A 21468-nucleotide genomic window follows, 5' to 3' on the forward strand; every position below is an offset into this window, starting at 1 on the left:
TTTCCAATGTCTTGTGCTGCTAGCTGATGCAACCTACACCACACAATGGCCTGAGTGACCGGCTGGGGCCACTTACACCACATCAGGGCCTGTGGCTCTGGCTGAGGCCACTTTCACCACACCAGGGCCTGTGGCTGCTGGCTGAGGCCACCTACACCACACCAGGGCATTAGTTGCTATTGAGGCCAATTACACCACACCAGGGTCTGTGGCTCTTGCTCAGGCCACTTACACCACACCAGGGCCTGTGGCTCTTGCTCAGGCCACTTACACCACACCAGGGCCTGTGGCTGCTGGCTGAGGCCACCTACACCACACCAGGGCATTAGTTGCTATTGAGGCCAATTACACCACACCAGGGTCTGTGTTTCTTGCTCAGGCCACTTACACCACACCAGGGCCTGTGGCTCTTGCTCAGGCCACTTACACCACACCAGGGCCTGTGGCACTGGCTGAGGCCACTTACACCACACCAGGGCCTGTGGCTGCTGGCTGAGGCCACTTACACCACACCAGGGCCTGTGGCTGCTGGCTGAGGCCACTTACACCACACCAGGGCCTGTGGCTGGTGGCTGAGGCCACCTACACCACACCAGGGCCTGTGGCTGCTGGCTGAGGCGACTTACACCACACCAGGGCCCTTTTGCTGCTGGCTGAGGCCACTTACACCACACCAGTGCCTGTGGCTTCTGTCTGAGGCGACTTACACCACACCAGGGCCTGTGGCTGCTGGCTGAGGCCAATTACACCACACCAGGGTCTGTGGCTCTTGCTCAGGCCACTTACACCACACCAGGGCCTGTGGCACTGGCTGAGGCCACTTACACCACACCAGGGCCTGTGGCTGCTGGCTGAGGCCACTTACACCACACCAGGGCCTGTGGCTGCTGGCTGAGGCCACTTACACCACACCAGGGCCTGTGGCTGCTGGCTGAGGCCACCTACACCACACCAGGGCCTGTGGCTGCTGGCTGAGGCCACTTACACCACACCAGGGCCCTTTTGCTGCTGGCTGAGGCCACTTACACCACACCAGTGCCTGTGGCTTCTGGCTGAGGCGACTTACACCACACCAGGGCCTGTGGCTGATAGCTGAGGCCACTTACACCAAACCAGGGCCTGAGTGACCGGCTGGGGCCACTTACACCACACCAGGGCCTGTGGCTCTTGCTCAGGCCACTCACATCACACCAGGCCCTGCTCTTCTGGCCGAGGCCATCTTCACCAAACCAGGCCCTGTGCTGCTAGCTGTGGCCATGTACAACACACCAGGCCCTGTGCTGGTTCCTGCGGCCATCTTCAACAATCCAGGGCCTGTGCTGTTGGATAAATGCCAAACTGAGCCTTTGGGTTAGGGTATTATGCAAACATGCAGGTATGGTTATAGGATTGTCTTCGTAACTTCAGGTACTTGCCACCTAATCACTTGAATCCATAAATTGAGACATTGTGCTGGGGCCAGCAGCTTACGGCCATACCACCCTGAGCACGCCCGACCTCGTCTGATCTCGGAAGCTAAGCAGGGCTGGGCTTGGTTAGTACTTGAATGGGAGACTACCTGGGAATACCTGGTGCTGTAAGCCTTTCATTTTCATGTCATTGAACCGCTTTTGATCCAGAGAAGGGGTGTATTAAAAGACCAAAAGCCCATTAATGAGGGCACATTAACGACATTGCTTTTGGCTCTTTTCCAATGTCTTGTGCTGCTAGCTGATGCCACCTACACCACACCAGGGCCTGAGTGACCGGCTGGGGCCACTTACACCACATCAGGGCCTGTGGCTCTGGCTGAGGCCACTTACACCACACCAGGGCCTGTGGCTGCTGGCGGAGGCCACCTACACCACACCAGGGCCTTAGTTGCTATTGAGGCCAATTACACCACACCAGGGTCTGTGGCTCTTGCTCAGGCCACTTACACCACACCAGGCCTGTGGCACTTGCTCAGGCCACTTACACCACACCAGGGCCTGTGGCTGCTGGCTGAGGCCACTTACACCACACCAGGGCCTGTGGCTGCTGGCTGAGGCCACCTACACCACACCAGGGCATTAGTTGCTATTGAGGCCAATTACATCACACCAGGGTCTGTGGCTCTTGCTCAGGCCACTTACACCACACCAGGGCCTGTGGCTCTTGCTCAGGCCACTTACACCACACCAGGGCCTGTGGCTGCTGGCTGAGGCCACTTACACCACACCAGGGCCTGTGGCTGCTGGCTGAGGCCACCTACACAACACCAGGGCCTGTGGCTGCTGGCTGAGGCCACCTACACCACACCAGGGCCTGTGGCTGCTGGCTGAGGCGACTTACACCACACCAGGGCCTGTGGCTGCTGGCTGAGGCCACTTACACCACACCAAGGCCTGTGGCTCTTGCTCAGGCCACTCACATCACACCAGGCCCTGCGCTTCTGGCCGAGGCCATCTTCACCAAACCAGGCCCTGTGGCTCCTTGCTGTGGCCATGTACAACACACCAGGCCCTGTGCTGGTTCCTGAGTCCATCTTCAACAATCCAGGGCCTGTGCTGTTGGATAAATGCCAAACTGAGCCTTTGGGTTAGGGTATTATGCAAACATGCAGGTATGGTTATAGCATTGTCTTCGTAACTTCAGGTACTTGCCACCTAATCACTTGAATCCATAAATTGAGACATTGTGCTGGAGTCAACAGCTTACGGCCATACCACCCTGAGCACGCCCGACCTCGTCTGATCTCGGAAGCTAAGCAGGGCTGGGCTTGGTTAGTACTTGAATGGGAGACTACCTGGGAATACCTGGTGCTGTAAGTCTTTGATTTTCATGTCATTGAACCGCTTTTGATCCAGAGAAGGGGTGTATTAAAAGACCAAAAGCAGCTGCCCATTAATGAGGGCACATTAACGACACTGCTTTTGGCTCTTTTCCAATGTCTTGTGCTGCTAGCTGATGCAACCTACACCACACAAGGGCCTGAGTGACCGGCTGGGGCCACTTACACCACATCAGGGCCTGTGGCTCTGGCTGAGGCCACTTACACCACACCAGGGCCTGTGGCTGCTGGCTGAGGCCACTTACACCACACCAGGGCCTGTGGCTGCTGGCTGAGGCCACTTACACCACACCAGGGCCTTAGTTGCTATTGAGGCCAATTACACCACACCATGGTCTGTGGCTCTTGCTCAGGCCACTTACACCACACCAGGGCCTGTGGCACTGGCTGAGGCCACTTACACCACACCAGGGCCTGTGGCTGCTGGCTGAGGCCACTTACACCACACCAGGGCCTTATTTGCTATTGAGGCCACTTACACCACACCAGGGCCTGTGGCTCTTGCTCAGGCCACTTACACCACACCAGGGCCTGTGGCTCTTGCTCAGGCCACTCACATCACACCAGGCCCTGCGCTTCTGGCCGAGGCCATCTTCACCAAACCAGGCCCTGTGCTGCTAGCTGTGGCCATGTACAACACACCAGGCCCTGTGCTGGTTCCTGAGGCCATCTTCAACAATCCAGGGCCTGTGCTGTTGGATAAATGCTAAACTGAGCCTTTGGGTTAGGGTATTATGCAAACATGAAGGTAGGGTTATAGGATTGTCTTCGTAACTTCAGGTACTTGCCACCTAATCACCTGAATCCATAAATTGAGACATTGTGCTGGGGCCAGCAGCTTACGGCCATACCACCCTGAGCACGCCCGACCTCGTCTGATCTCGGAAGCTGAGCAGGGCTGGGCTTGGTTAGTACTTGGATGGGAGACTGCCTGGGAATACCTGGTGCTGTAAGCCTTTCATTTTCATGTCATTGAACCGCTTTTGATCCAGAGAAGGGGTGTATTAAAAGACCAAAAGCAGCTGCCCATTAATGAGGGCACATTAACGACACTGCTTTTGGCTGTTTTCCAATGTCTTGTGCTGCTAGCTGATGCCACCTACACCACACCAGGGCCTGAGTGACCGGCTGGGGCCACTTACACCACATCAGGGACTGTGGCTCTGGCTGAGGCCACTTACACCACACCAGAGCCTGTGGCTGCTGGCTGAAGCCACTTACACCACACCAGGGCCTGTGGCTGCTGGCTGAGGCCACCTACACCACACCAGGGCCTGTGGCTGCTGGCTGAGGCCACTTACACCACACCAGGGCCTGTGGCTGCTGGCTGAAGCCACTTACACCACACCAGGGCCTTAGTTGCTATTGAGGCCACTTACACCACACCAGGGCCTGTGGCTGCTGGCTGAGGCCACCTACACCACACCAGGGCCTGTGGCTGCTGGCTGAGGCGACTTACACCACACCAGGGCCCTTTTGCTGCTGGCTGAGGCCACTTACACCACACCAGTGCCTGTGGCTTCTGGCTGAGGCGACTTACACCACACCAGGGCCTGTGGCTGCTGGCTGAGGCCACTTACACCACACCAGGGCCTGTGGCTCTTGCTCAGGCCACTCACATCACACCAGGCCCTGCGCTTCTGGCCGAGGCCATCTTCACCAAACCAGGCCCTGTGGTTCTTGCTCAGGCCACTTACACCACACCAGGGCCTGTGGCTCTGGCTGAGGCCAATTACACCACACCAGGGTCTTTGGCTCTTGCTGAGGCCACTTACACCACACCAGGGCCTGTGGCTGCTGGCTGAGGCCATCTACACCACACCAGGGCCTGAGTGACCGGCTGCGGCCACTTACACCACATCAGGGCCTGTGGCTGCTGGCTGAGGCCACCTACACCACACCAGGGCATTAGTTGCTATTGAGGCCAATTACACCACACCAGGGTCTGTGGCTCTTGCTCAGGCCACTTACACCACACCAGGGCCTGTGGCACTTGCTCAGGCCACTTACACCACACCAGGGCCTGTGGCTGCTGGCTGAGGCCACTTACACCACACCAGGGCCTGTGGCTGCTGGCTGAGGCCACCTACACCACACCAGGGCATTAGTTGCTATTGAGGCCAATTACACCACACCAGGGTCTGTGGCTCTTGCTCAGGCCACTTACACCACACCAGGGCCTGTGGCTCTTGCTCAGGCCACTTACACCACACCAGGGCCTGTGGCTGCTGGCTGAGGCCACTTACACCACACCAGGGCCTGTGGCTGCTGGCTGAGGCCACTTACACCAAACCAGGGCCTGTGGCTGCTTGCTGAGGCCATCTTCACCAAACCAGGCCCTGTGCTGCTTGCTGTGGCCATGTAAAACACACCAGGTCCTGTGCTGGTTCTTGAGGCCATCTTCAACAATCCAGGGCCTGTGCTGTTGGATAAATGCCAAACTGAGCCTTTGGGTTAGGGTATTATGCAAACATGCAGGTATGGTTATAGGATTGTCTTCGTAACTTCAGGTATTTGCCACCTAATCACTTGAATCCATAAATTGAGACATTGTGCTGGGGCCAGCAGCTTACGGCCATACCACCCTGAGCACGCCCGACCTCGTCTGATCTCGGAAGCTAAGCAGGGCTGGGCTTGGTTAGTACTTGGATGGGAGACTGCCTGTGAATACCTGGTGCTGTAAGCCTTTCATTTTCATGTCATTGAACCGCTTTTGATCCAGAGAAGGGGTGTATTAAAAGACCAAAAGCAGCTGCCCATTAATGAGGGCACATTAACGACACTGCTTTTGGCTCTTTTCCAATGTCTTGTGCTGCTAGCTGATGCAACCTACACCACACAAGGGCCTGAGTGACCGGCTGGGGCCACTTACACCACATCAGGGCCTGTGGCTCTGGCTGAGGCCACTTTCACCACACCAGGGCCTGTGGCTGCTGGCTGAGGCCACCTACACCACACCAGGGCATTAGTTGCTATTGAGGCCAATTACACCACACCAGGGTCTGTGGCTCTTGCTCAGGCCACTTACACCACACCAGGGCCTGTGGCTCTTGCTCAGGCCACTTACACCACACCAGGGCCTGTGGCTGCTGGCTGAGGCCACCTACACCACACCAGGGCATTAGTTGCTATTGAGGCCAATTACACCACACCAGGGTCTGTGGCTCTTGCTCAGGCCACTTACACCACACCAGGGCCTGTGGCTCTTGCTCAGGCCACTTACACCACACCAGGGCCTGTGGCACTGGCTGAGGCCACTTACACCACACCAGGGCCTGTGGCTGCTGGCTGAGGCCACTTATACCACACCAGGGCCTGTGGCTGCTGGCTGAGGCCACTTACACCACACCAGGGCCTTTGGCTGGTGGCTGAGGCCACCTACACCACACCAGGGCCTGTGGCTGCTGGCTGAGGCGACTTACACCACACCAGGGCCCTTTTGCTGCTGGCTGAGGCAACTTACACCACACCAGTGCCTGTGGCTTCTGTCTGAGGCGACTTACACCACACCAGGGCCTGTGGCTGCTGGCTGAGGCCAATTACACCACACCAGGGTCTGTGGCTCTTGCTCAGGCCACTTACACCACACCAGGGCCTGTGGCTGCTGGCTGAGGCGACTTACACCACACCAGGGCCCTTTTGCTGCTGGCTGAGGCCACTTACACCACACAAGTGCCTGTGGCTTCTGGCTGAGGCGACTTACACCACACCAGGGCCTGTGGCTGCTGGCTGAGGCCACTTACACCACACCAAGGCCTGTGGCTCTTGCTCAGGCCACTCACATCACACCAGGCCCTGCGCTTCTGGCCGAGGCCATCTTCACCAAACCAGGCCCTGTGCTGCTTGCTGTGGCCATGTACAACACACCAGGCCCTGTGCTGGTTCCTGAGGCCATCTTCAACAATCCAGGGCCTGTGCTGTTGGATAAATGCCAAACTGAGCCTTTGGGTTAGGGTATTATGCAAACATGCAGGTATGGTTATAGGATTGTCTTCGTAACTTCAGGTACTTGCCACCTAATCACTTGAATCCATAAATTGAGACATTGTGCTGGGGCCAGCAGCTTACGGCCATACCACCCTGAGCACGCCCGACCTCGTCTGATCTCGGAAGCTAAGCAGGGCTGGGCTTGGTTAGTACTTGGATGGGAGACTGCCTGGGAATACCTGGTGCTGTAAGCCTTTCATTTTCATGTCATTGAACCGCTTTTGATCCAGAGAAGGGGTGTATTAAAAGACCAAAAGCAGCTACCCAATAATGAGGGCACATTAACGACACTGCTTTTGGCTGTTTTCCAATGTCTTGTGCTGCTAGCTGATGCAACCTACACCACACAATGGCCTGAGTGACCGGCTGGGGCCACTTACACCACATCAGGGCCTGTGGCTCTGGCTGAGGCCACTTTCACCACACCAGGGCCTGTGGCTGCTGGCTGAGGCCACCTACACCACACCAGGGCATTAGTTGCTATTGAGGCCAATTACACCACACCAGGGTCTGTGGCTCTTGCTCAGGCCACTTACACCACACCAGGGCCTGTGGCTCTTGCTCAGGCCACTTACACCACACCAGGGCCTGTGGCTGCTGGCTGAGGCCACCTACACCACACCAGGGCATTAGTTGCTATTGAGGCCAATTACACCACACCAGGGTCTGTGTTTCTTGCTCAGGCCACTTACACCACACCAGGGCCTGTGGCTCTTGCTCAGGCCACTTACACCACACCAGGGCCTGTGGCACTGGCTGAGGCCACTTACACCACACCAGGGCCTGTGGCTGCTGGCTGAGGCCACTTACACCACACCAGGGCCTGTGGCTGCTGGCTGAGGCCACTTACACCACACCAGGGCCTGTGGCTGGTGGCTGAGGCCACCTACACCACACCAGGGCCTGTGGCTGCTGGCTGAGGCGACTTACACCACACCAGGGCCCTTTTGCTGCTGGCTGAGGCCACTTACACCACACCAGTGCCTGTGGCTTCTGTCTGAGGCGACTTACACCACACCAGGGCCTGTGGCTGCTGGCTGAGGCCAATTACACCACACCAGGGTCTGTGGCTCTTGCTCAGGCCACTTACACCACACCAGGGCCTGTGGCACTGGCTGAGGCCACTTACACCACACCAGGGCCTGTGGCTGCTGGCTGAGGCCACTTACACCACACCAGGGCCTGTGGCTGCTGGCTGAGGCCACTTACACCACACCAGGGCCTGTGGCTGCTGGCTGAGGCCACCTACACCACACCAGGGCCTGTGGCTGCTGGCTGAGGCCACTTACACCACACCAGGGCCCTTTTGCTGCTGGCTGAGGCCACTTACACCACACCAGTGCCTGTGGCTTCTGGCTGAGGCGACTTACACCACACCAGGGCCTGTGGCTGATAGCTGAGGCCACTTACACCAAACCAGGGCCTGAGTGACCGGCTGGGGCCACTTACACCACACCAGGGCCTGTGGCTCTTGCTCAGGCCACTCACATCACACCAGGCCCTGCTCTTCTGGCCGAGGCCATCTTCACCAAACCAGGCCCTGTGCTGCTAGCTGTGGCCATGTACAACACACCAGGCCCTGTGCTGGTTCCTGCGGCCATCTTCAACAATCCAGGGCCTGTGCTGTTGGATAAATGCCAAACTGAGCCTTTGGGTTAGGGTATTATGCAAACATGCAGGTATGGTTATAGGATTGTCTTCGTAACTTCAGGTACTTGCCACCTAATCACTTGAATCCATAAATTGAGACATTGTGCTGGGGCCAGCAGCTTACGGCCATACCACCCTGAGCACGCCCGACCTCGTCTGATCTCGGAAGCTAAGCAGGGCTGGGCTTGGTTAGTACTTGAATGGGAGACTACCTGGGAATACCTGGTGCTGTAAGCCTTTCATTTTCATGTCATTGAACCGCTTTTGATCCAGAGAAGGGGTGTATTAAAAGACCAAAAGCCCATTAATGAGGGCACATTAACGACATTGCTTTTGGCTCTTTTCCAATGTCTTGTGCTGCTAGCTGATGCCACCTACACCACACCAGGGCCTGAGTGACCGGCTGGGGCCACTTACACCACATCAGGGCCTGTGGCTCTGGCTGAGGCCACTTACACCACACCAGGGCCTGTGGCTGCTGGCGGAGGCCACCTACACCACACCAGGGCCTTAGTTGCTATTGAGGCCAATTACACCACACCAGGGTCTGTGGCTCTTGCTCAGGCCACTTACACCACACCAGGCCTGTGGCACTTGCTCAGGCCACTTACACCACACCAGGGCCTGTGGCTGCTGGCTGAGGCCACTTACACCACACCAGGGCCTGTGGCTGCTGGCTGAGGCCACCTACACCACACCAGGGCATTAGTTGCTATTGAGGCCAATTACATCACACCAGGGTCTGTGGCTCTTGCTCAGGCCACTTACACCACACCAGGGCCTGTGGCTCTTGCTCAGGCCACTTACACCACACCAGGGCCTGTGGCTGCTGGCTGAGGCCACTTACACCACACCAGGGCCTGTGGCTGCTGGCTGAGGCCACCTACACAACACCAGGGCCTGTGGCTGCTGGCTGAGGCCACCTACACCACACCACGGCCTGTGGCTGCTGGCTGAGGCGACTTACACCACACCAGGGCCTGTGGCTGCTGGCTGAGGCCACTTACACCACACCAAGGCCTGTGGCTCTTGCTCAGGCCACTCACATCACACCAGGCCCTGCGCTTCTGGCCGAGGCCATCTTCACCAAACCAGGCCCTGTGGCTCCTTGCTGTGGCCATGTACAACACACCAGGCCCTGTGCTGGTTCCTGAGTCCATCTTCAACAATCCAGGGCCTGTGCTGTTGGATAAATGCCAAACTGAGCCTTTGGGTTAGGGTATTATGCAAACATGCAGGTATGGTTATAGCATTGTCTTCGTAACTTCAGGTACTTGCCACCTAATCACTTGAATCCATAAATTGAGACATTGTGCTGGAGTCAACAGCTTACGGCCATACCACCCTGAGCACGCCCGACCTCGTCTGATCTCGGAAGCTAAGCAGGGCTGGGCTTGGTTAGTACTTGAATGGGAGACTACCTGGGAATACCTGGTGCTGTAAGTCTTTGATTTTCATGTCATTGAACCGCTTTTGATCCAGAGAAGGGGTGTATTAAAAGACCAAAAGCAGCTGCCCATTAATGAGGGCACATTAACGACACTGCTTTTGGCTCTTTTCCAATGTCTTGTGCTGCTAGCTGATGCAACCTACACCACACAAGGGCCTGAGTGACCGGCTGGGGCCACTTACACCACATCAGGGCCTGTGGCTCTGGCTGAGGCCACTTTCACCACACCAGGGCCTGTGGCTGCTGGCTGAGGCCACCTACACCACACCAGGGCATTAGTTGCTATTCAGGCCAATTACACCACACCAGGGTCTGTGGCTCTTGCTCAGGCCACTTACACCACACCAGGGCCTGTGGCTCTTGCTCAGGCCACTTACACCACACCAGGGCCTGTGGCTGCTGGCTGAAGCCACTTACACCACACCAGGGCCTTAGTTGCTATTGAGGCCACTTACACCACACCAGGGCCTGTGGCTGCTGGCTGAGGCCACCTACACCACACCAGGGCCTGTGGCTGCTGGCTGAGGCCACTTACACCACACCAGGGCCTGTGGCTCTTGCTCAGGCCACTCACATCACACCAGGCCCTGCGATTCTGGCCGAGGCCATCTTCACCAAACCAGGCCCTGTGGTTCTTGCTCAGGCCACTTACACCACACCAGGGCCTGTGGCTGCTGGCTGAAGCCACTTACACCACACCAGGGCCTGTGGCTGCTGGCTGAGGCCACCTACACCACACCAGGGCCCTTTTGCTGCTGGCTGAGGCCACTTACACCACACCAGTGCCTGTGGCTTCTGGCTGAGGCCACTTACACCACACCAGGGCATGTGGCTGCTGGCTGAGGCCACTTACACCACACCAGGGCCTGTGGCTCTTGCTCAGGCCACTCACATCACACCAGGCCCTGCGCTTCTGGCCGAGGCCATCTTCACCAAACCAGGCCCTGTGGTTCTTGCTCAGGCCACTTACACCACACCAGGGCCTTATTTGCTATTGAGGCCACTTACACCACACCAGGGCCTGTGGCACTTGCTCAGGCCACTTACACCACACCAGGGCCTGTGGCACTTGCTCAGGCCACTTACACCACACCAGGGCCTGTGGCTGCTGGCTGAGGCCACTTACACCACACCAGGGCCTGTGGCTCTTGCTCAGGCCACTTACACCACACCAGGGCCTGTGGCACTGGCTGAGGCCACTTAGACCACACCAGGGCCTGTGGCTGCTGGCTGAGGCCACTCACACCACACCAGGGCCTGTGGCTCTGGCTGAGGCCACTTACACCACACCAGGGCCTGTGGCTGCTTGCTGAGGCCACTTACACCACACCAGGGCCTGTGGCTGCTGGCTGAGGCCACTTACACCACACCAGGGCCTTAGTTGCTATTGAGGCCAATTACACCACACCATGGTCTGTGGCTCTTGCTCAGGCCACTTACACCACACCAGGGCCTGTGGCACTGGCTGAGGCCACTTACACCACACCAGGGCCTGTGGCTGCTGGCTGAGGCCACTTACACCACACCAGGGCCTTATTTGCTATTGAGGCCACTTACACCACACCAGGGCCTGTGGCTCTTGCTCAGGCCACTTACACCACACCAGGGCCTGTGGCTCTTGCTCAGGCCACTCACATCACACCAGGCCCTGCGCTTCTGGCCGAGGCCATCTTCACCAAACCAGGCCCTGTGCTGCTAGCTGTGGCCATGTACAACACACCAGGCCCTGTGCTGGTTCCTGAGGCCATCTTCAACAATCCAGGACCTGTGGTTCTTGCTCAGGCCACTTACACCACACCAGGGCCTGTGGCTCTGGCTGAGGCCAATTACACCACACCAGGGTCTTTGGCTCTTGCTGAGGCCACTTACACCACACCAGGGCCTGTGGCTGCTGGCTGAGGCCATCTACACCACACCAGGGCCTGAGTGACCGGCTGGGGCCACTTACACCACATCAGGGCCTGTGGCTGCTGGCTGAGGCCACCTACACCACACCAGGGCATTAGTTGCTATTGAGGCCAATTACACCACACCAGGGTCTGTGGCTCTTGCTCAGGCCACTTACACCACACCAGGGCCTGTGGCACTTGGTCAGGCCACTTACACCACACCAGGGCCTGTGGCTGCTGGCTGAGGCCACTTACACCACACCAGGGCCTGTGGCTGCTGGCTGAGGCCACCTACACCACACCAGGGCATTAGTTGCTATTGAGGCCAATTACACCACACCAGGGTCTGTGGCTCTTGCTCAGGCCACTTACACCACACCAGGGCCTGTGGCTCTTGCTCAGGCCACTTACACCACACCAGGGCCTGTGGCTGCTGGCTGAGGCCACTTACACCACACCAGGGCCTGTGGCTGCTGGCTGAGGCCACTTACACCAAACCAGGGCCTGTGGCTGCTTGCTGAGGCCATCTTCACCAAACCAGGCCCTGTGCTGCTTGCTGTGGCCATGTAAAACACACCAGGTCCTGTGCTGGTTCTTGAGGCCATCTTCAACAATCCAGGGCCTGTGCTGTTGGATAAATGCCAAACTGAGCCTTTGGGTTAGGGTATTATGCAAACATGCAGGTATGGTTATAGGATTGTCTTCGTAACTTCAGGTATTTGCCACCTAATCACTTGAATCCATAAATTGAGACATTGTGCTGGGGCCAGCAGCTTACGGCCATACCACCCTGAGCACGCCCGACCTCGTCTGATCTCGGAAGCTAAGCAGGGCTGGGCTTGGTTAGTACTTGGATGGGAGACTACCTGTGAATACCTGGTTCTGTAAGCCTTTCATTTTCATGTCATTGAACCGCTTTTGATCCAGAGAAGGGGTGTATTAAAAGACCAAAAGCAGCTGCCCATTAATGAGGGTACATTAACGACATTGCTTTTGGCTGTTTTCCAATGTCTTGTGCTGCTAGCTGATGCCACCTACACCACACCACGGCCTTATTTGCTGGCTGAGGCCACATACACCAAACCAGGGCCTTAGTTGCTATTGAGGCCAATTACACCACACAAGGGCCTGTGGCTGCTGGCTGAGGCCACTTACACCACACCAGGGCCTGTGGCTGCTGGCTGAGGCCACCTACACCACACCAGGGCCTTAGTTGCTATTGAGGCCAATTACACCACACCAGGGTCTGTGGCTCTTGCTCAGGCCACTTACACCACACCAGGGCCTGTGGCACTGGCTGAGGCCACTTACACCACACCAGGGCCTGTGGCTGCTGGCTGAGGCCACCTACACCACACCAGGGCCTTAGTTGCTATTGAGGCCAATTACACCACACAAGGGCCTGTGGCTGCTGGCTGAGGCCACCTACACCACACCAGGGCCTGTGGCTGCTGGCTGAGGCCACTTACACCACACCAGGGCCCTTTTGCTGCTGGCTCAGGCCACTTACACCACACCAGGGCCTGTGGCTGCTGGCTGAGGCCACTTACACCACACCAGGGCCTGTGGCTGCTGGCTGAGGCCACCTACACCACACCAGGGCATTAGTTGCTATTGAGGCCAATTACACCACACCAGGGTCTGTGGCTCTTGCTCAGGCCACTTACACCACACCAGGGCCTGTGGCTCTTGCTCAGGCCACTTACACCACACCAGGGCCTGTGGCTGCTGGCTGAGGCCACTTACACCACACCAGGGCCTGTGGCTGCTGGCTGAGGCCACCTACACCACACCAGGGCCTGTGGCTGCTGGCTGAGGCCACCTACACCACACCAGGGCCTGTGGCTGCTGGCTGAGGCCACTTACACCACACCAGTGCCTGTGGCTGCTGGCTGAGGCGACTTACACCACACCAGGGCCTGTGGCTGCTGGCTGAGGCCACTTACACCACACCAAGGCCTGTGGCTCTTGCTCAGGCCACTCACATCACACCAGGCCCTGCGCTTCTGGCCGAGGCCATCTTCACCAAACCAGGCCCTGTGCTCCTTGCTGTGGCCATGTACAACACACCAGGCCCTGTGCTGGTTCCTGAGGCCATCTTCAACAATCCAGGGCCTGTGCTGTTGGATAAATGCCAAACTGAGCCTTTGGGTTAGGGTATTATGCAAACATGCAGGTATGGTTATAGCATTGTCTTCGTAACTTCAGGTACTTGCCACCTAATCACTTGAATCCATAAATTGAGACATTGTGCTGGAGCCAGCAGCTTACGGCCATACCACCCTGAGCACGCCCGACCTCGTCTGATCTCGGAAGCAAAGCAGGGCTGGGCTTGGTTAGTACTTGGATGGGAGACTGCCTTGGAATACCTGGTGCTGTAAGCCTTTGATTTTCATGTCATTGAACCGCTTTTGATCCAGAGAAGGGGTGTATTAAAAGACCAAAAGCAGCTGCCCATTAATGAGGGCACATTAACGACACTGCTTTTGGCTCTTTTCCAATGTCTTGTGCTGCTAGCTGATGCAACCTACACCACACAAGGGCCTGAGTGACCGGCTGGGGCCACTTACACCACATCAGGGCCTGTGGCTCTGGCTGAGGCCACGTTCACCACACCAGGGCCTGTGGCTGCTGGCTGAGGCCACCTACACCACACCAGGGCATTAGTTGCTATTGAGGCCAATTACACCACACCAGGGTCTGTGGCTCTTGCTCAGGCCACTTACACCACACCAGGGCCTGTGGCTCTTGCTCAGGCCACTTACACCACACCAGGGCCTGTGGCTGCTGGCTGAGGCCACCTACACCACACCAGGGCATTAGTTGCTATTGAGGCCAATTACACCACACCAGGGTCTGTGGCTCTTGCTCAGGCCACTTACACCACACCAGGGCCTGTGGCTCTTGCTCAGGCCACTTACACCACACCAGGGCCTGTGGCACTGGCTGAGGCCACTTACACCACACCAGGGCCTGTGGCTGCTGGCTGAGGCCACTTATACCACACCAGGGCCTGTGGCTGCTGGCTGAGGCCACTTACACCACACCAGGGCCTTTGGCTGGTGGCTGAGGCCACCTACACCACACCAGGGCCTGTGGCTGCTGGCTGAGGCGACTTACACCACACCAGGGCCCTTTTGCTGCTGGCTGAGGCAACTTACACCACACCAGTGCCTGTGGCTTCTGTCTGAGGCGACTTACACCACACCAGGGCCTGTGGCTGCTGGCTGAGGCCAATTACACCACACCAGGGTCTGTGGCTCTTGCTCAGGCCACTTACACCACACCAGGGCCTGTGGCTGCTGGCTGAGGCGACTTACACCACACCAGGGCCCTTTTGCTGCTGGCTGAGGCCACTTACACCACACAAGTGCCTGTGGCTTCTGGCTGAGGCGACTTACACCACACCAGGGCCTGTGGCTGCTGGCTGAGGCCACTTACACCACACCAAGGCCTGTGGCTCTTGCTCAGGCCACTCACATCACACCAGGCCCTGCGCTTCTGGCCGAGGCCATCTTCACCAAACCAGGCCCTGTGCTGCTTGCTGTGGCCATGTACAACACACCAGGCCCTGTGCTGGTTCCTGAGGCCATCTTCAACAATCCAGGGCCTGTGCTGTTGGATAAATGCCAAACTGAGCCTTTGGGTTAGGGTATTATGCAAACATGCAGGTATGGTTATAGGATTGTCTTCGTAACTTCAGGTACTTGCCACCTAATCACTTGAATCCATAAATTGAGACATTGTGCTGGGGCCAGCAGCTTACGGCCATACCACCCTGAGCACGCCCGACCTCGTCTGATCTCGGAAGCTAAGCAGGGCTGGGCTTGGTTAGTACTTGGATGGGAGACTTCCTGGGAATACCTGGTGCTGTAAGCCTTTCATTTTCATGTCATTGAACCGCTTTTGATCCAGAGAAGGGGTGTATTAAAAGACCAAAAGCAGCTACCCAATAATGAGGGCACATTAACGACACTGCTTTTGGCTCTTTTCCAATGTCTTGTGCTGCTAGCTGATGCAACCTACACCACACAAGGGCCTGAGTGACCGGCTGGGGCCACTTACACCACATCAGGGCCTGTGGCTCTGGCTGAGGCCACTTTCACCACACCAGGGCCTGTGGCTGCTGGCTGAGGCCACCTACACCACACCAGGGCATTAGTTGCTATTGAGGCCAATTACACCACACCAGGGTCTGTGGCTCTTGCTCAGGCCACTTACACCACACCAGGGCCTGTGGCTCTTGCTCAGGCCACTTACACCACACCAGGGCCTGTGGCTGCTGGCTGAGGCCACCTACACCACACCAGGGCCTGAGTGACCGGCTGGGGCCACTTACACCACACCAGGGTCTGTGGCTCTTGCTCAGGCCACTTACACCACACCAGGGCCTGTGGCTCTTGCTCAGGCCACTTACACCACACCAGGGCCTGTGGCACTGGCTGAGGCCACTTACACCACACCAGGGCCTGTGGCTGCTGGCTGAGGCCACTTACACCACACCAGGGCCTGTGGCACTGGCTGAGGCCACTTACACCACACCAGGGCCTGTGGCACTGGCTGAGGCCACTTACACCACACCAGGGCCTGTGGCTGCTGGCTGAGGCCACTTACACCACACCAGGGCCTGTGGCTGCTGGCTGAGGCCACTTACACCACACCAGGGCCTGTGGCTGCTGGCTGAGGCCACCTACACCACACCAGGGCCTGTGGCTGCTGGCTGAGGCCACTTACACCACACCAGGGCCCTTTTGCTGCTGGCTGAGGCCACTTACACCACACCAGTGCCTGTGGCTTCTGGCTGAGGCGACTTACACCACACCAGGGCCTGTGGCTGCTGGCTGAGGCCACTTACACCACACCAAGGCCTGTGGCTCTTGCTCAGGCCACTCACATCACACCAGGCCCTGCGCTTCTGGCCGAGGCCATCTTCACCAAACCAGGCCCTGTGCTGCTTGCTGTGGCCATGTACAACACACCAGGCCCTGTGCTGGTTCCTGAGGCCATCTTCAACAATCCAGGGCCTGTGCTGTTGGATAAATGCCAAACTGAGCCTTTGGGTTAGGGTATTATGCAAACATGCAGGTATGGTTATAGGATTGTCTTCGTAACTTCAGGTACTTGCCACCTAATCACTTGAATCCATAAATTGAGACATTGTGCTGGGGCCAGCAGCTTACGGCCATACCACCCTGAGCACGCCCGACCTCGTCTGATCTCGGAAGCTAAGCAGGGCTGGGCTTGGTTAGTACTTGGATGGGAGACTGCCTGGGAATACCTGGTGCTGTAAGCCTTTCATGTCATTGAACCGCTTTTGATCCAGAGAAGGGGTGTATTAAAAGACCAAAAGCAGCTGCCCATTAATGAGGGCACATTAACGACACTGCTTTTGGCTGTTTTCCAATGTCTTGTGCTGCTAGCTGATGCCACTTACACCACATCAGGGCCTGTGGCTCTGGCTGAGGCCACTTACACCACACCAGGGCCTGTGGCTGCTGGCTGAGGCCAGTTACACCACACCAGAGCCTGTGGCTGCTGGCTGAAGCCACTTACACCACACCAGGGCCTTAGTTGCTATTGAGGCCACTTACACCACACCAGGGCCTGTGGCTGCTGGCTGAGGCCACCTACACCACACCAGGGCCTGTGGCTGTTGGCTGAGGCCACTTACACCACACCAGGGCCTGTGGCTGCTGGCTGAAGCCACTTACACCACACCAGGGCATTAGTTGCTATTGAGGCCACTTACACCACACCAGGGCCTGTGGCTGCTGGCTGAGGCCACCTACACCACACCAGGGCATTAGTTGCTATTGAGGCCAATTACACCACACCAGGGTCTGTGGCTCTTGCTCAGGCCACTTACACCACACCAGGGCCTGTGGCTCTTGCTCAGGCCACTTACACCACACCAGGGCCTGTGGCACTGGCTGAGGCCACTTACACCACACCAGGGCCTGTGGCTGCTGGCTGAGGCCACTTACACCACACCAGGGCCTGTGGCTGCTGGCTGAGGCCACTTACACCACACCAGGGCCTGTGGCTGCTGGCTGAGGCCACCTACACCACACCAGGGCCTGTGGCTGCTGGCTGAGGCCACTTACACCACACCAGGGCCCTTTTGCTGCTGGCTGAGGCCACTTACACCACACCAGTGCCTGTGGCTTCTGTCTGAGGCGACTTACACCACACCAGGGCCTGTGGCTGCTGGCTGAGGCCACTTACACCACACCAGGGTCTGTGGCTCTTGCTCAGGCCATCTACACCACACCAGGGCCTGTGGCACTGGCTGAGGCCACTTACACCACACCAGGGCCTGTGGCTGCTGGCTGAGGCCACTTACACCACACCAGGGCCTGTGGCTGCTGGCTGAGGCCACTTACACCACACCAGGGCCTGTGGCTGCTGGCTGAGGCCACCTACACCACACCAGGGCATTAGTTGCTATTGAGGCCAATTACACCACACCAGGGTCTGTGGCTCTTGCTCAGGCCACTTACACCACACCAGGGCCTGTGGCTCTTGCTCAGGCCACTTACACCACACCAGGGCCTGTGGCTGCTGGCTGAGGCCACTTACACCACACCAGGGCCTGTGGCTGCTGGCTGAGGCCACTTACACCAAACCAGGGCCTGTGGCTGCTTGCTGAGGCCATCTTCACCAAACCAGGCCCTGTGCTGCTTGCTGTGGCCATGTAAAACACACCAGGTCCTGTGCTGGTTCTTGAGGCCATCTTCAACAATCCAGGGCCTGTGCTGTTGGATAAATGCCAAACTGAGCCTTTGGGTTAGGGTATTATGCAAACATGCAGGTATGGTTATAGGATTGTCTTCGTAACTTCAGGTATTTGCCACCTAATCACTTGAATCCATAAATTGAGACATTGTGCTGGGGCCAGCAGCTTACGGCCATACCACCCTGAGCACGCCCGACCTCGTCTGATCTCGGAAGCTAAGCAGGGCTGGGCTTGGTTAGTACTTGGATGGGAGACTACCTGTGAATACCTGGTTCTGTAAGCCTTTCATTTTCATGTCATTGAACCGCTTTTGATCCAGAGAAGGGGTGTATTAAAAGACCAAAAGCAGCTGCCCATTAATGAGGGTACATTAACGACATTGCTTTTGGCTGTTTTCCAATGTCTTGTGCTGCTAGCTGATGCCACCTACACCACACCACGGCCTTATTTGCTGGCTGAGGCCACATACACCAAACCAGGGCCTTAGTTGCTATTGAGGCCAATTACACCACACAAGGGCCTGTGGCTGCTGGCTGAGGCCACTTACACCACACCAGGGCCTGTGGCTGCTGGCTGAGGCCACCTACACCACACCAGGGCCTTAGTTGCTATTGAGGCCAATTACACCACACCAGGGTCTGTGGCTCTTGCTCAGGCCACTTACACCACACCAGGGCCTGTGGCACTGGCTGAGGCCACTTACACCACACCAGGGCCTGTGGCTGCTGGCTGAGGCCACCTACACCACACCAGGGCCTTAGTTGCTATTGAGGCCAATTACACCACACAAGGGCCTGTGGCTGCTGGCTGAGGCCACTTACACCACACCAGGGCCTGTGGCTGCTGGCTGAGGCCACTTACACCACACCAGGGCCCTTTTGCTGCTGGCTCAGGCCACTTACACCACACCAGGGCCTGTGGCTGCTGGCTGAGGCCACTTACACCACACCAGGGCCTGTGGCTGCTGGCTGAGGCCACCTACACCACACCAGGGCATTAGTTGCTATTGAGGCCAATTACACCACACCAGGGTCTGTGGCTCTTGCTCAGGCCACTTACACCACACCAGGGCCTGTGGCTCTTGCTCAGGCCACTTACACCACACCAGGGCCTGTGGCTGCTGGCTGAGGCCACTTACACCACACCAGGGCCTGTGGCTGCTGGCTGAGGCCACCTACACCACACCAGGGCCTGTGGCTGCTGGCTGAGGCCACCTACACCACACCAGGGCCTGTGGCTGCTGGCTGAGGCCACTTACACCACACCAGTGCCTGTGGCTGCTGGCTGAGGCGACTTACACCACACCAGGGCCTGTGGCTGCTGGCTGAGGCCACTTACACCACACCAAGGCCTGTGGCTCTTGCTCAGGCCACTCACATCACACCAGGCCCTGCGCTTCTGGCCGAGGCCATCTTCACCAAACCAGGCCCTGTGCTCCTTGCTGTGGCCATGTACAACACACCAGGCCCTGTGCTGGTTCCTGAGGCCATCTTCAACAATCCAGGGCCTGTGCTGTTGGATAAATGCCAAACTGAGCCTTTGGGTTAGGGTATTATGCAAACATGCAGGTATGGTTATAGCATTGTCTTCGTAACTTCAGGTACTTGCCACCTAATCACTTGAATCCATAAATTGAGACATTGTGCTGGAGCCAGCAGCTTACGGCCATACCACCCTGAGCACGCCCGACCTCGTCTGATCTCGGAAGCAAAGCAGGGCTGGGCTTGGTTAGTACTTGGATGGGAGACTGCCTTGGAATACCTGGTGCTGTAAGCCTTTGATTTTCATGTCATTGAACCGCTTTTGATCCAGAGAAGGGGTGTATTAAAAGACCAAAAGCAGCTGCCCATTAATGAGGGCACATTAACGACACTGCTTTTGGCTCTTTTCCAATGTCTTGTGCTGCTAGCTGATGCAACCTACACCACACAAGGGCCTGAGTGACCGGCTGGGGCAACTTACACCACATCAGGGCCTGTGGCTCTGGCTGAGGCCACGTTCACCACACCAGGGCCTGTGGCTGCTGGCTGAGGCCACCTACACCACACCAGGGCATTAGTTGCTATTGAGGCCAATTACACCACACCAGGGTCTGTGGCTCTTGCTCAGGCCACTTACACCACACCAGGGCCTGTGGCTCTTGCTCAGGCCACTTAGACCACACCAGGGCCTGTGGCTGCTGGCTGAGGCCACCTACACCACACCAGGGCATTAGTTGCTATTGAGGCCAATTACACCACACCAGGGTCTGTGGCTCTTGCTCAGGCCACTTACACCACACCAGGGCCTGTGGCTCTTGCTCAGGCCACTTACACCACACCAGGGCCTGTGGCACTGGCTGAGGCCACTTACACCACACCAGGGCCTGTGGCTGCTGGCTGAGGCCACTTATACCACACCAGGGCCTGTGGCTGCTGGCTGAGGCCACTTACACCACACCAGGGCCTTTGGCTGGTGGCTGAGGCCACCTACACCACACCAGGGCCTGTGGCTGCTGGCTGAGGCGACTTACACCACACCAGGGCCCTTTTGCTGCTGGCTGAGGCAACTTACACCACACCAGTGCCTGTGGCTTCTGTCTGAGGCGACTTACACCACACCAGGGCCTGTGGCTGCTGGCTGAGGCCAATTACACCACACCAGGGTCTGTGGCTCTTGCTCAGGCCACTTACACCACACCAGGGCCTGTGGCTGCTGGCTGAGGCGACTTACACCACACCAGGGCCCTTTTGCTGCTGGCTGAGGCCACTTACACCACACAAGTGCCTGTGGCTTCTGGCTGAGGCGACTTACACCACACCAGGGCCTGTGGCTGCTGGCTGAGGCCACTTACACCACACCAAGGCCTGTGGCTCTTGCTCAGGCCACTCACATCACACCAGGCCCTGCGCTTCTGGCCGAGGCCATCTTCACCAAACCAGGCCCTGTGCTGCTTGCTGTGGCC

General features: G+C 57.7%; 8 non-coding genes and 5 pseudogenes across 8 annotated transcripts; all 13 read left to right on the forward strand.

Annotated features, from left to right (window-relative positions):
• Positions 1 to 1464: 1464 nt before the first annotated feature.
• Positions 1465 to 1583, forward strand: LOC146715500 (5S ribosomal RNA). Its single transcript, XR_014919830.1, has one exon. It is a non-coding gene; the product is annotated as a 5S ribosomal RNA (ribosomal RNA).
• Positions 1584 to 2673: 1090 nt separating this feature from the next.
• LOC146715501 (5S ribosomal RNA) lies at positions 2674 to 2792 on the forward strand. Its single transcript, XR_014919366.1, has one exon. It is a non-coding gene; the product is annotated as a 5S ribosomal RNA (ribosomal RNA).
• Positions 2793 to 3649: 857 nt separating this feature from the next.
• LOC146715502 (5S ribosomal RNA) lies at positions 3650 to 3768 on the forward strand (annotated as a pseudogene).
• Positions 3769 to 5379: 1611 nt separating this feature from the next.
• On the forward strand, positions 5380 to 5498 carry LOC146715503 (5S ribosomal RNA). Its single transcript, XR_014919886.1, has one exon. It is a non-coding gene; the product is annotated as a 5S ribosomal RNA (ribosomal RNA).
• Positions 5499 to 6874: 1376 nt separating this feature from the next.
• LOC146715504 (5S ribosomal RNA) lies at positions 6875 to 6993 on the forward strand. The gene has a single exon (XR_014919493.1). It is a non-coding gene; the product is annotated as a 5S ribosomal RNA (ribosomal RNA).
• Positions 6994 to 8567: 1574 nt separating this feature from the next.
• On the forward strand, positions 8568 to 8686 carry LOC146715505 (5S ribosomal RNA). Its single transcript, XR_014919831.1, has one exon. It is a non-coding gene; the product is annotated as a 5S ribosomal RNA (ribosomal RNA).
• A 1090-nt stretch (positions 8687 to 9776) lies between these two features.
• On the forward strand, positions 9777 to 9895 carry LOC146715506 (5S ribosomal RNA). The gene has a single exon (XR_014919367.1). It is a non-coding gene; the product is annotated as a 5S ribosomal RNA (ribosomal RNA).
• A 2665-nt stretch (positions 9896 to 12560) lies between these two features.
• Positions 12561 to 12679, forward strand: LOC146715507 (5S ribosomal RNA; annotated as a pseudogene).
• A 1374-nt stretch (positions 12680 to 14053) lies between these two features.
• LOC146715508 (5S ribosomal RNA) lies at positions 14054 to 14172 on the forward strand (annotated as a pseudogene).
• A 1376-nt stretch (positions 14173 to 15548) lies between these two features.
• Positions 15549 to 15667, forward strand: LOC146715509 (5S ribosomal RNA). Its single transcript, XR_014919868.1, has one exon. It is a non-coding gene; the product is annotated as a 5S ribosomal RNA (ribosomal RNA).
• Positions 15668 to 16962: 1295 nt separating this feature from the next.
• On the forward strand, positions 16963 to 17081 carry LOC146715510 (5S ribosomal RNA). Its single transcript, XR_014919494.1, has one exon. It is a non-coding gene; the product is annotated as a 5S ribosomal RNA (ribosomal RNA).
• Positions 17082 to 18688: 1607 nt separating this feature from the next.
• LOC146715511 (5S ribosomal RNA) lies at positions 18689 to 18807 on the forward strand (annotated as a pseudogene).
• Positions 18808 to 20181: 1374 nt separating this feature from the next.
• Positions 20182 to 20300, forward strand: LOC146715512 (5S ribosomal RNA; annotated as a pseudogene).
• The last annotated feature ends 1168 nt before the right edge of the window (positions 20301 to 21468 follow it).

This window comes from Copadichromis virginalis, linkage group LG3 (assembly GCF_057382275.1).
Source record: "Copadichromis virginalis isolate Kocher_CV1m ecotype Utaka linkage group LG3, C_Virginalis_male_GT1.1, whole genome shotgun sequence".
NCBI lineage: Eukaryota > Metazoa > Chordata > Actinopteri > Cichliformes > Cichlidae > Copadichromis > Copadichromis virginalis.